An 11,325-nucleotide genomic window follows, 5' to 3' on the forward strand; every position below is an offset into this window, starting at 1 on the left:
ATCCAATCTATCCTTTTTATCGGGGAATCATACACGCTTTCTATTGATATGTAACACATGGAATTTGGGGCGGGAGCATCGGAACGGGGATCAGCCAAATTTGATATTCCAAACTTTTTGTGCCGAGTTTACATAATACTAGTCACGTTCGCTACCAATATACAGGGACAGAAAGTGATCAATTAAAGATAATATGGTAACGGCTACTTCACAATCTAATGTACCAAAAGGGGGTCACTAGGGGTGAAAATTCAACTTCATTTTATTCTTTTTTTGTTATTAGCAGTTCAAAGGTACAAACCTTGGGCATACTATCCTAAAGGATCTCCGCACAACGAGCTTTTATAACTTCGGTACATGGGCTTTTATCAATGGATCACTAAGGGGGTACGGACGCTACAACTGTAGAATAACTGGAACTGCAGCATACTGTAAATTCAACATTAGAACAGAAAATGGGTGTTTTATCCTTATCTTCTTGTATAATTAGCATTTGCTATGCTAGAAAATCAACTCAAGTTGCAGTATGACTATGTTAGGTCATTTTCTGGTCATCTGTTACTAAAGCAGCTATAATGATATGCGGGTATTTGGGCTTGAAGCAAAGATCAAATACTATAATTCTTAATCCAGGCACCATAGTAGCTAAATTTTTGTGGTTATCTATCCTTATTGGGCTTCTACATAAAATTACAGCAGATATAGTGTATAACATAACATAGAATCTTTCATATGACCATTAATGAACAGCTCAAGGGGGGTACGGACGCTACACAATTATAGTAAAGACTGGTAGTGAACAATGGAATTAGCCCATAGAACATGTCTATTTTCTGATAATTGTTAACTATTTATTAATTGAAGCATCCATTAATGCTACTGTGGCATTTTAACAAAGAAAATGGGAGTATAAATATGCCAGTTGAGATTCCTCACAGTTGGATCTGTACATTTTAAGAACAGGACTAATGGAAGATTTTACAGAATCTGATAAAGAAGTGATGGTTTACATAAAAGAATATAACACAGTGCTTTCCAAGTCATCAAATCAGCAATATATACTTGCATCTTTCTTGAATACATGCTACATAGTTAGTTTGGACATGAGAAACAGTAGTGCAGGGGGGTACGGACGCTACACATTACATACTGTGTAATACTATGTTAACTTTATGCCTTGTATAATGTAGATCTACCAATCTGGTGTTCTTATATCAGCTTAACTCATGGGGGAATATCAAATATCATCTCACATCCATCTTTGGCTGCTTTGGAATGGACCACTTAATGAAGTCTGAGGGGGTGTAGCAAATGTGGATTTGTGGAGGAAACCTCAGAAAATTGCAGCTCAAATTCATTGAAAAGTCACATTTTTAGAGAAAAAAGTTAACCAATCATATCTGTAAGAACTGTAATTAATGTATTGAATCACAATTGTAGCAGTTGGACAGTAATTTTAACAGCATTTTGCTAAAAAACCTCAAATGGGGGTACGGACGCTACAGGTGGGGGTACGGACGCTACAGGGGGTACGGACGCTACATTTTGATGTTTATGATGCTATGCTAGGCAGAGTTTTCAGGACAGCAATGGTTTAAAGGGTGTTCTAGTATGTGGTAATAGAGACCTCTAAACTGTCATAATCACAAGCTTGTGGGATTTACTTAATACAGAAATTAAGGGGGGGTACGGACGCTACGGATTTTTTTCGGAAAATGACATCCTGGACTTTGCTTGTAAATAATATGTCATAAGAGTCTGCTACTGATCTTATTCTACTTCTGACCTTATATACACATAATACCTTACATTTACATACAAAGACAACACCAATATTAGCAAACAATTAGATTCTACAGACTCAGATATATCCAGTTGAAATAACATCGAAAACCGTCAACATGTTGGTAAAATGGGAAAATTGTCCCTATGGAACCAAAAAATTGGTCATATCCTAAAAAAAAAAGCATAAAATCACTAGTAGTCACATGACTGCATATCAAAAGCAAGTGGTTTCTAACTTCCAACTACAATTTTTGTGTTAGATCAAAGGTTTAAGAATTAGTAAAAACTGAATGGTCCCCGATAACGCTTAAAATTGAGCATTTTTAGGTCATACTTTGGTCAATATTTTTGCCAAATATTGAACGATTTACAAAATTCTTTTGGTGACATGTTCCTTGTTGTACCAGGTTTGGGGAAATGAATTTATAAAACAGCTATAGACTGTGTATCTTTTGCTATCAACTGATAACATGTCAGAAAAAAATGGGTACATTAGATTGTGAAGTAGCCGTAAGCAATGTATTTCCAACAAAAGACAAATTTATTTCATCGTCACAAAGTGTACAGCTCTGACATTTTACCTAAAAGGCCGTTTGTGTTTGCCTACCGCTCATAACAATCACCGGTCATTAAAACGCCTCCCATTTTACAATAGACTCTCCCAATGACCTAAACGACCCCATCGTCATATTGAGTCTATTTATCGGTCGCTTGTCAGGTAAACTAGCCGTTTTAAACAAGATCTGGTTAGCCAGACACTAACATATTAATAATCTAGCCCTCGAGCTCCGCCTGATACTTGCTACATGTACCCGAACACCACAGGGTGTTTGATACACCTCCAGTAACCATGGTGACAGCGGTCTGGCCAGTTCATTATTTGTTTGGAAACGATAAATAGGAAGTAGAAGAGCTTTTCCCCCTTTGTTTCCGACCTGTTTCGGTAAAGGTAAAGATGCTCCTCCCCACCTCCATTTTCGTCATCTCGAAAAGTCTTACATTTCTGTCCAATGTCGTACATATACTATAGAAATGATCTCTACCCCCTATAGTTCATAATAATGCAGTCATGTTGTATGTATATCTCGTTTTTACCTGCTTCCAGTGATGATTATTACCTCCGCACAATCCTCCTGCAAGCGTCTGTCTGGAGCAGCAAGGGTGAAAGGTGACGGACCTGGTGGGGTGAAAGGTCATTTTATTGCCTGCTTATCCACATTCAGTGTGCAGCGTGTTCCGCCTACACTTTAGAGGAGCTGCCCTTTGTTATTTGACCTTTCCGTTTTTTTAAATTTTTTCCGTTGTTAATTTTCCTTCCTTCACATCTCTTTTATACATAGCACAGAAATAATCAGTTGTTAACGTAATCATATTTCAGACATTGTGTGCCTGATAATGCAATGTGTTCCGTTATATATAATGTGTCTCTTTATATGTAAACAAGCTTGATAAGCTTATTATCATAATTCGGTACTAGGCCGTCTTTTTAAGAGAAATAGATTATTCTAATGTTAATATTAGCAGTATGAGTACAGCGCAATTATCGAATTTGCCACGGTCCACCTTGTTGTGAGTGGAGTACTACTGGACACATAAAAGTGTGCGGATATGCAGCGCTACAGGAAGGAATAATGCACCTTTTGCGATCAATTGATAAAAATTACAGGGTGAAATTTTATCAATTTAGTCTGTCACACATATGTTGAATAAATGCAACATTGTTTTATTTGCTTGTCTATTTATAGATTCTATTTTCATGTCAAAATGCTGTCAAGTGTGGGGATTTTCTAACGGTGCAATATAACCTTGGGCGCCAGGGGGAGCCGTTTGCTGGGTTGGAGTTTTGCTACAGCACCTTTTGAAGAAAAACACGTAAACTTTCGATGGAAGAACAAGAATCTTTTGAAGAAAAACAAGCAACCGCCAGAAGGAAGACCAAGGATGAAGGATTTGTTCTAAAACAGGGCTGTGTCCGGGCTGCCTTGGTTAAGAGAAAAATGCCATGAGTGGAACACAGTTTTGGGTACAACATTTTCATGATCAGTGTCGAAATGTTAGACTTTTATCATACATGGAGCGGACTCGGATCCTCGCGCTAACCGACATCTTTCTCACCACAGTCACCCCACAGTAAGACAGCTGGAGCCACAGTTCCTGTTGGTAACTTTAATTTAGTGTGCAACACATGTACAGATCGGCTTCACCAATATTGTTTCTTCAGTAGTTCAGGCTCACATGAGCACAGTTTTCCAGATTTTTATAAAGAAAATTGTTAAAGGAGCTGCTATCAATAAGTACTAGGTTGTTATGGAATTATGCATTTTTCTCGTTTACTACAACAACAAAAAAGTAGTCAGTCTACTGTGAAAACAATGAAGTTGCAAGTTTTAAGCGCTTGCATTTTGTCTGTGTTTCCTGTTTTTAGGAAACATTTAATTAATAAATAGTAAAGCATTTGACAATGCCATATCATAATCTTGTCACTTTCTAGACTTCCCTATGTAAAACAAAACCTGGCTGAGAGCAAAAATATATGGCTACATTCTCTGCAATATATTGAGAACTGAGGCGTGTCTGCATTTGCACAGTAATGCATCATGGCATTCACCATTTCTCATGTGTTATTTTACTACTCAAACAAACTTGTAAAACAACGTGTTGTTTTGGGCCCATTGCTTTATCCATATGTAAAACTGTAAGCATGCACACAATCCAAACAAGAACCTGGGGTAACATATAGGACTCTTAGCAAAGCTGAAATCTATGTTAAGAAAAAAATCAACGGATTTGATAGGTCAAACCTGGAGCTTTCTACTTCTAGAATGTTCCCTAAGTAAAACCTTTTGGCTACGTGCCAAAAATATCGGTACATTCTCTGCAATATATATGAGAAGTGAGGCGTGTCTAAAATTGTACTCAGTACTGATTCATTACTTTGGTGCCTATTAAACCTTTCTCTTGCGTTATTTTACTACTCAACAAAACAAAGTGTTGTTTGGGCCCATTGCTACATTTTAACGTTTTAGTGACTCGTAGTTTGCGGCCATATCTTGAGTGAAGCTTTTTAAGCGATTACGGTTTGTCTGTCCTGTCAGTTTATCGCTTTGTAGGAAACGCCGCCAAAGAGGAATGAACTTCGCACGGCCAAACCAAATAGTTTAACTTGCAAGTGGTTTTACTGCAGATGTCTGTAGGGCCGGTTTACAGTGGTGGAGATAGTTCCGCCTGTCGCCTAGGGACAACCTGAAAACAAACAACAGACATGAGATATGGTGTGATGTGTTTTGAAATTGTTTATAATTATCAATGGTCTAACGTGATTAATCTGATGTAGACTTGAGCTGTGCCATGTTTACTAGTAAGAAGGTTTTCAGCAAATGGTACGGTTATGAGAAGTACCTGCGACAGCCTGGCATATGAAGCGATACTTGTCGTGGCATGAGTTGTCGGTCCATACTCCCCAGTCAAAAACCCAATCTTGGCCCCATAGGTTGTCCGGTTGTCCCGGATCCCAGGAGTTGTACGTCCCAAGTGCAGAACCGTCCACCCACTCAAAGCTTCCATCTTCGCGCCGATCGTGCAGGCCGATCCTGAAGGGATCATTGTCGCTCACGGACTTGTACAAGGAGATCAGGAAGGCGTTGGTCTCAGCGTCTCGGGGCATGGCGAGGGTGCCGCCGTCTTCACCACAGAAAGCGGCCGGCATCTCTCCAGGTCTTAAGTGTGTCGAACGCCTTGTAGCAGATTCCACGGAACTCTGTGTAACCTGTAGGACAAGATGCTGGAAAACAAGTTTTACATTAACATCAGACTAACGTTTAGACATGAAAAGGCAACAATTCAAATCTTATCATGTAAATTCATTAGATGTGCTTCTACAGAATACCAGCACAACAAGTAAATAAAGACAGCAAAAGAGTATTAAAATCATTAACAAGATATTTCATGTCATATGATAATCAATGCTATATATTATTTATTTCATACTAATAATGTCACAAAAGTTCCTGTGTTCGGGGATTTTATACCAATGATATTTTTAAATTCACCATCTAAAATAGTACACACAACAACTAAAACTCAAATAAACTGGCATCTTACGCATTTCTTGAAGACGCTGCTCCAAGACGGTGACTCGGCTGCGTTCACTGTCCAGGTCGCGCTTCAAGGGGTCAACAGTGATGGGCATGTCGTCTTGGTCGCGCTTCAATTCGTCAAAAGTAGTGGACAGTTGGCGCATGTCGTCTTGGTCCTGCTTCAAGGCGTCAACAGTGGTGGGCATGTCGTCTTGGTCGCGCTTCAAGGCGTCAACAGTGGTGGAAAAGTCGTCTTGGTCGCTCTTCAAGGCATCAACAGTGGTGGACAGTTGGCGCATGTCATCTAGGTCGCGTTTCAATGTGTTAACAGTGGTGGACAGTTGGCGCATGTCGTCTAGGTCACGCTTCAATGTGTCAACAGTGGTGGACAGTTGGCGCATGTCGTCTTGGTCGCACTTCAATTCGTCAAAAGTAGTGTACAGTTGGCGCAAGTCGTCTTGGTCGCGCTTCAAGACATCAACAGTGGTGGACAGTTGGCGAATGTCGTCTTGGTCACGCTTCAAGGCGTCAACAGTGGTGGACATATCGTCTTGGTCGCGCTTCAAGGCGTCAACAGTGGTGGACAGTTGGCGCATGTTGTCTTGGTCACGCTTCAAGGTGTCAACAGTGGTAGACATGTCGTCTTGGTCGCGCTTCAAGGCCTCAACAGTCACAGCACGAAAACGAATATTTAAGCATACTTTCCGAGATATTTAAATGTAGCCTAAAGGTGGGAAAATATTTCCGCAGAGTTTACGGTATCGTAAAGACCACGGAAACCATGGTTTTACATTTCCGTAACCTTTCCGTATTCGTTAAGGCAGATTAAATACATGTAATATCTTTACATAACCTTTAAGCATCCTTATATGTGCCGTATACGAAACGGGTATTGCTTATGTACAGAAAACATCTACAGGCTCTGAACCGACCATACGTTCACATACAATCAGTTGACCTTCGCCTTTTTTTTATTTTCGTGATTCTCTAAGGTGGAAATTACCAATAGGAGATGATATCTTGTCATTGCCCTTCCGTTACAATTGATCTCATTTACATACTCTAATTAGTATAGGTCTATGGAGACCTCCCCCTTTTATGTATAGGTGCAAAAAAAGATGTCAGAATGGTAGCGTTTATTTTTAAGAAGAGGCATTGCTTTTACCAAATTAAGAGTATTTTCCGCTCAATATACCACATGCGCCGTTCAATAAAGCAGCGGCTTCAAATGAATAGCTCCTTCTGTGTTTGCATGTTAAGTTTAACCAAGAAAAGAAAATCTCCTCCTGTGTGAAAGCTACATATAACAGATACAATCTTTCCGATGTCTTTCCGTTACATTTGAGCTGACTTTACATAAAAGGGGGGAGGTTTAAGCAAACCTCCCCCCTTTTATGTATAGGTGAAAAAAAGGTGTCGGAAAGGTAGCGTTAATCATTACTTGACGAAGAGGCATTGCTTTTACCAAATTAAGAGTATTTTCCGCTCAATATACCACATGCGTCGTTCAGTAAAGCAGCGGCTTCAAATGAATAGCTCCTGCTGTGTTTGCGTGTTAATTTTAACCAAGAAAAGTAAATATCCTGTGTGAAAGCTACATATAACAGATACAATCTTTCCGATATCTTTTCGTTACATTTGAGCTGACTTTACATAAAAGGGGGGAGGTTTAAGCAAACCTCCCCCCTTTTATGTATAGGTGGAAAAAAGATGTCGAAAGGTAGCGTTAATCATTACTTGAAGAAGAGGCATTACTTTTACCAAATTACCAGGCCGTTCAATATACCACATGCGCCCTCACTAACGCAGCGGCTTCGCCTGAATAGCCCCTGCTGTGTTAACGTGTTGAGTTTAACCAAGATAAGCAACATTTACTCTTGGTTAAAACTTACATATAGCAGATACAATTTTTGGAATGTATAGGTGCAAAAAAGATGTCGGAAAGGTAGCGTTGATTATTATTCTTAAAAGAGGCATTGCTTTTACCAAATTACGAGTATTTTCCGCTCAATATACCACATGCGCCGTTCACTTAAGTAGCGACTTCGCCTGAATAACTCATTCTGTGTTAGCGTGTTTGACGAAACCAGGAAAATCAAAATATCCTCATGGGTGAAACATAAATATAACATATGGTATCTTTCCAATGTCTTTACGTTACCATTGAGCTCACTTTGCACAAAAAGATGCTATGTACAGGTGCAAGAAAGATGTCGGAAAGGTAGAGTTTATTTTTTCCAGTAGTATCGTATGTTACCGATATCGTTCCGTTACCTTTGCCTTTGAGCTTACTTTTCAGAAAACTCTCTGAACTTTCTTTACAGAGGTGGAGATCGATAGTTACAGAAAAAGATGTTGGCGAGGTAGCGTTGAAAGCAAGGAAATTAAATATTTAACCTCCTTGTTGAAAGGAAACAACAGTCGCCGGGAGCACTGCGTACATGCCCCCGAAGATTGGTGGTCATAATTACGGCGTGTTCCCGTTCAGGGTAAGAGGACTAGTACTGGGCGGCCTGTCCAGTATGTCGCTCGCGGGTGGCTGTGCCTTGCAGCTTGGCATCCCGACGACATAGCGTCCTCACTACCCGGTAACGTATCATGGGAATATAGCGGGTTTGCTGTTTCTATAATTGTACAAAAAAACTTTCTTATCATCTGGAAGAACATTTATTATCTACAAGCAATAATCACGTTATCCCAGAAAGGCTGGTATTTTCTAGTGTGGTAACAGTTGTGTTTAGCTTAATCTTGGCTAAACAGCGTACAAAGGGGATGGTGTTTTTCAAATTCAAATTTATTCGCCGTCAACTATATATATAATAACGAACAACGCGGCATTGAATTTCTAATTAGCAGCTCCCAGAAGAGGCCAGTCATGTGATAGGGCGTTATCCAATGACAGACAAAGGTGGGTTTTTTAAATGCCATAATTTATAGAAGAAACCACTGTGCGAAAGGGTGTGATTTCCGGACAAAGTCGGAGTTGACATATTTTTGGACATGCTAAATATTCGGACTGTGTCCGGGCACGATGTTCAATATTTCCCATATCTGGAAATATCATGAGTCAGGAATTGTCTTGTTATGTATCCGGACAAATAAGACTTTCCTGCTTTTCAAGATACGCGCCATTGACGTTTCTTGCCTCCGAATACGTGATATGTTCTACATTCTTTACATATCCAAGGTCCATATATTTCGATAATAAGGAATACCCGGACAAATTAGGAGTTTGCACGAATCATGATGTGCATTATTTCTGGGCCATTGTCAGATGACATTTTCAATTCATTATATCTCAGAATATCATGAGTCATGAAATGTTTCAGCACATGCCCGGACGGATAGAATTTCCCGTTCTTCCGAATACGTGTCAGGGACGTTTCATGTTTTCGAATTCATACTATTTTCTTTTCTTTCCATTTACGAGACATATCCGCGACAGATATTCCATGGATTAGTTTAAGGACAGATTCGAAGTTAGCATATTCTGACCGTTACCGATAAAGGTATTCTATACGTGAATTGTGAATCGGTGATTGTTTTATTGCGCATCTGAACAAATAAGACTGCATTTTTTCTTCAGTTGCCGAAATTTTCGCTCTTCCGAATTCATATTCCGTTCCATTTACGACAGATGTCCAAAACAGAAACATTCCAGAGATCAGTTTTCGGACAACTTAATGGTTAACAAATTACTTTTCTTGTCATACATGAATCTGAGATTGTTTTGTTGGGTATCCTTAAAAAGGTTTCCTATCTTGTCAAATACACGTCATTAACGTTTTTGCTTCTGTATATGTGTTTTTATTCTACAACGAGTATGCCCGATGTCAATGTATGTTTACTCTTTAATTTTCTGGTAATTGAAGCTTAAGCTTCCATATACATGTGCAAATATACTGACATCGACATTTACAATCAAATGACACAGAAGGCAATCTTTGCGATGGTAACAATTATGAGTCAAGTATTATTGTTTCTTTGCATATCCGGACAATATCTTGAACAAAGTTCAGTCAAAACACTTCACCCCAGCGGTGCAGTTTGGGATAGGTCCATATCCGGACAATATCATGAACAAAGTTCAGTCAAAACACTCCACCCCAGCGGTGCAGTTTGGGATAGGTCCATATCCGGACAATATCATGAACAAAGTTCAGTCAAAACACTCCACCCCAGCGGTGCAGTTTGGGATAGGTCCATATCCGGACAATATCTTGAACAAAGTTCAGTCAAAACACTCCACCCCAGCGGTGCAGTTTGGGATAGGTCCATATCCGGACAATATCTTGAAAAAGTTCAGTCAAAACACTCCACACCAGCGGTGCAGTTTGGGATAGGTCCATATCCGGACAATATCTTGAACAAAGTTCAGTCAAAACACTCAACACCAGCGGTGCAGTTTGGGATAGGTCCATATCCGGACAATATCATGACAAAAAGTCACTCATGATATTGAATACCAGCGTTGCTGTGTGGGAATGGCCCATATCCGGACAATATCACGAGGCAACTTTACTCGTAAAGCGGTTATGCAAGCTGTGAAAAGTGACGAGCAGACCAGTACGTTGGCATGTGAACGGTGCGCCTACTGGGGCAGTCGTTGCAGATAACAGCCTACACCGCGCCACAGCGTTTGCTGCTGTGTACAACTTTGAAACTGGTAAGTACATGATGCATTTATTCACAGAAATAATGCACAATGCCATGTGTTTCCGTGAAACAGGCATGATGGATGACACTAACTTGCTTGGAACCATCTGGAGGAGTCCTTAGGTAACAAGACTATATTAGGAAGTCACATGACTTGACTAGACCAATAGTAGACCAGCTGGTGACAGCAGTTAGGTTTGAAACTAGATTTGAATCTCAGTTGCCGCTGCCGCTACCGGACCAAGAAGTGAGTAGTGTAGCTCTCTAGTACATAGATTGTATATACATAGCAGTTACCGTTCTTAGTTCCGTATATGTCTGTCAGCAATGTCTGTTATCCCTTCCTAGTGTTTTGTGTTTTCAATAATTAGTAGTGTGATCTCTTTGTAAAGATTGTTGTATGATAGATCACTTCTCTTTCAGCTGGAACCCCCGCGTGTCAACCCCGGCTTGTTTACAAATTGCCCGTTCCATAGTTAGTAAATTCTCATATCATTTTGTGCTGTATGTGCCGTAACGGCTGCTTCTAAACTTTCCTGTCCTGTTGTTTTGGCTGGCTAAATCTTTAATAGAACCGAGGAGAAACTGTAATCTCCTCACTAGGACCAATGTGATTGTGTGCATATAAAATTCCATTCGTTCTCTGGGGGTCCTTATCTGTGCCATCTGTGTGGCCCGCGCCCTTTGATGATAGCCGACTCCAGATTCCTGCCTTTGTCCCCGTCTTGTCCTGCTGTGATTTTTATGGCCGTGTTGTTTGAATAATTTTACATGTACCGTTCATGGGTTCGGGGCAGTTACTAGCCGT

At 40.1% G+C, this 11,325-nt stretch overlaps 1 protein-coding gene across 1 annotated transcript in view; it reads right to left on the bottom strand.

The window, feature by feature from the left end:
• Positions 1–2,972, bottom strand: part of LOC118425106 (zinc finger protein 525-like) — an 18,166-nt gene extending 15,194 nt beyond the window's left edge. The window contains exon 1 of the mRNA XM_035833924.1: positions 2,881–2,972. The gene's annotated coding sequence lies outside the window, so the exon portion shown is untranslated. The remainder of the gene's footprint in view (positions 1–2,880) is intronic.
• Between the last annotated feature and the right edge of the window lie 8,353 nt (positions 2,973–11,325).

Source organism: Branchiostoma floridae, chromosome 10 (assembly GCF_000003815.2).
Source record: "Branchiostoma floridae strain S238N-H82 chromosome 10, Bfl_VNyyK, whole genome shotgun sequence".
Lineage (NCBI taxonomy): Eukaryota > Metazoa > Chordata > Leptocardii > Amphioxiformes > Branchiostomatidae > Branchiostoma > Branchiostoma floridae.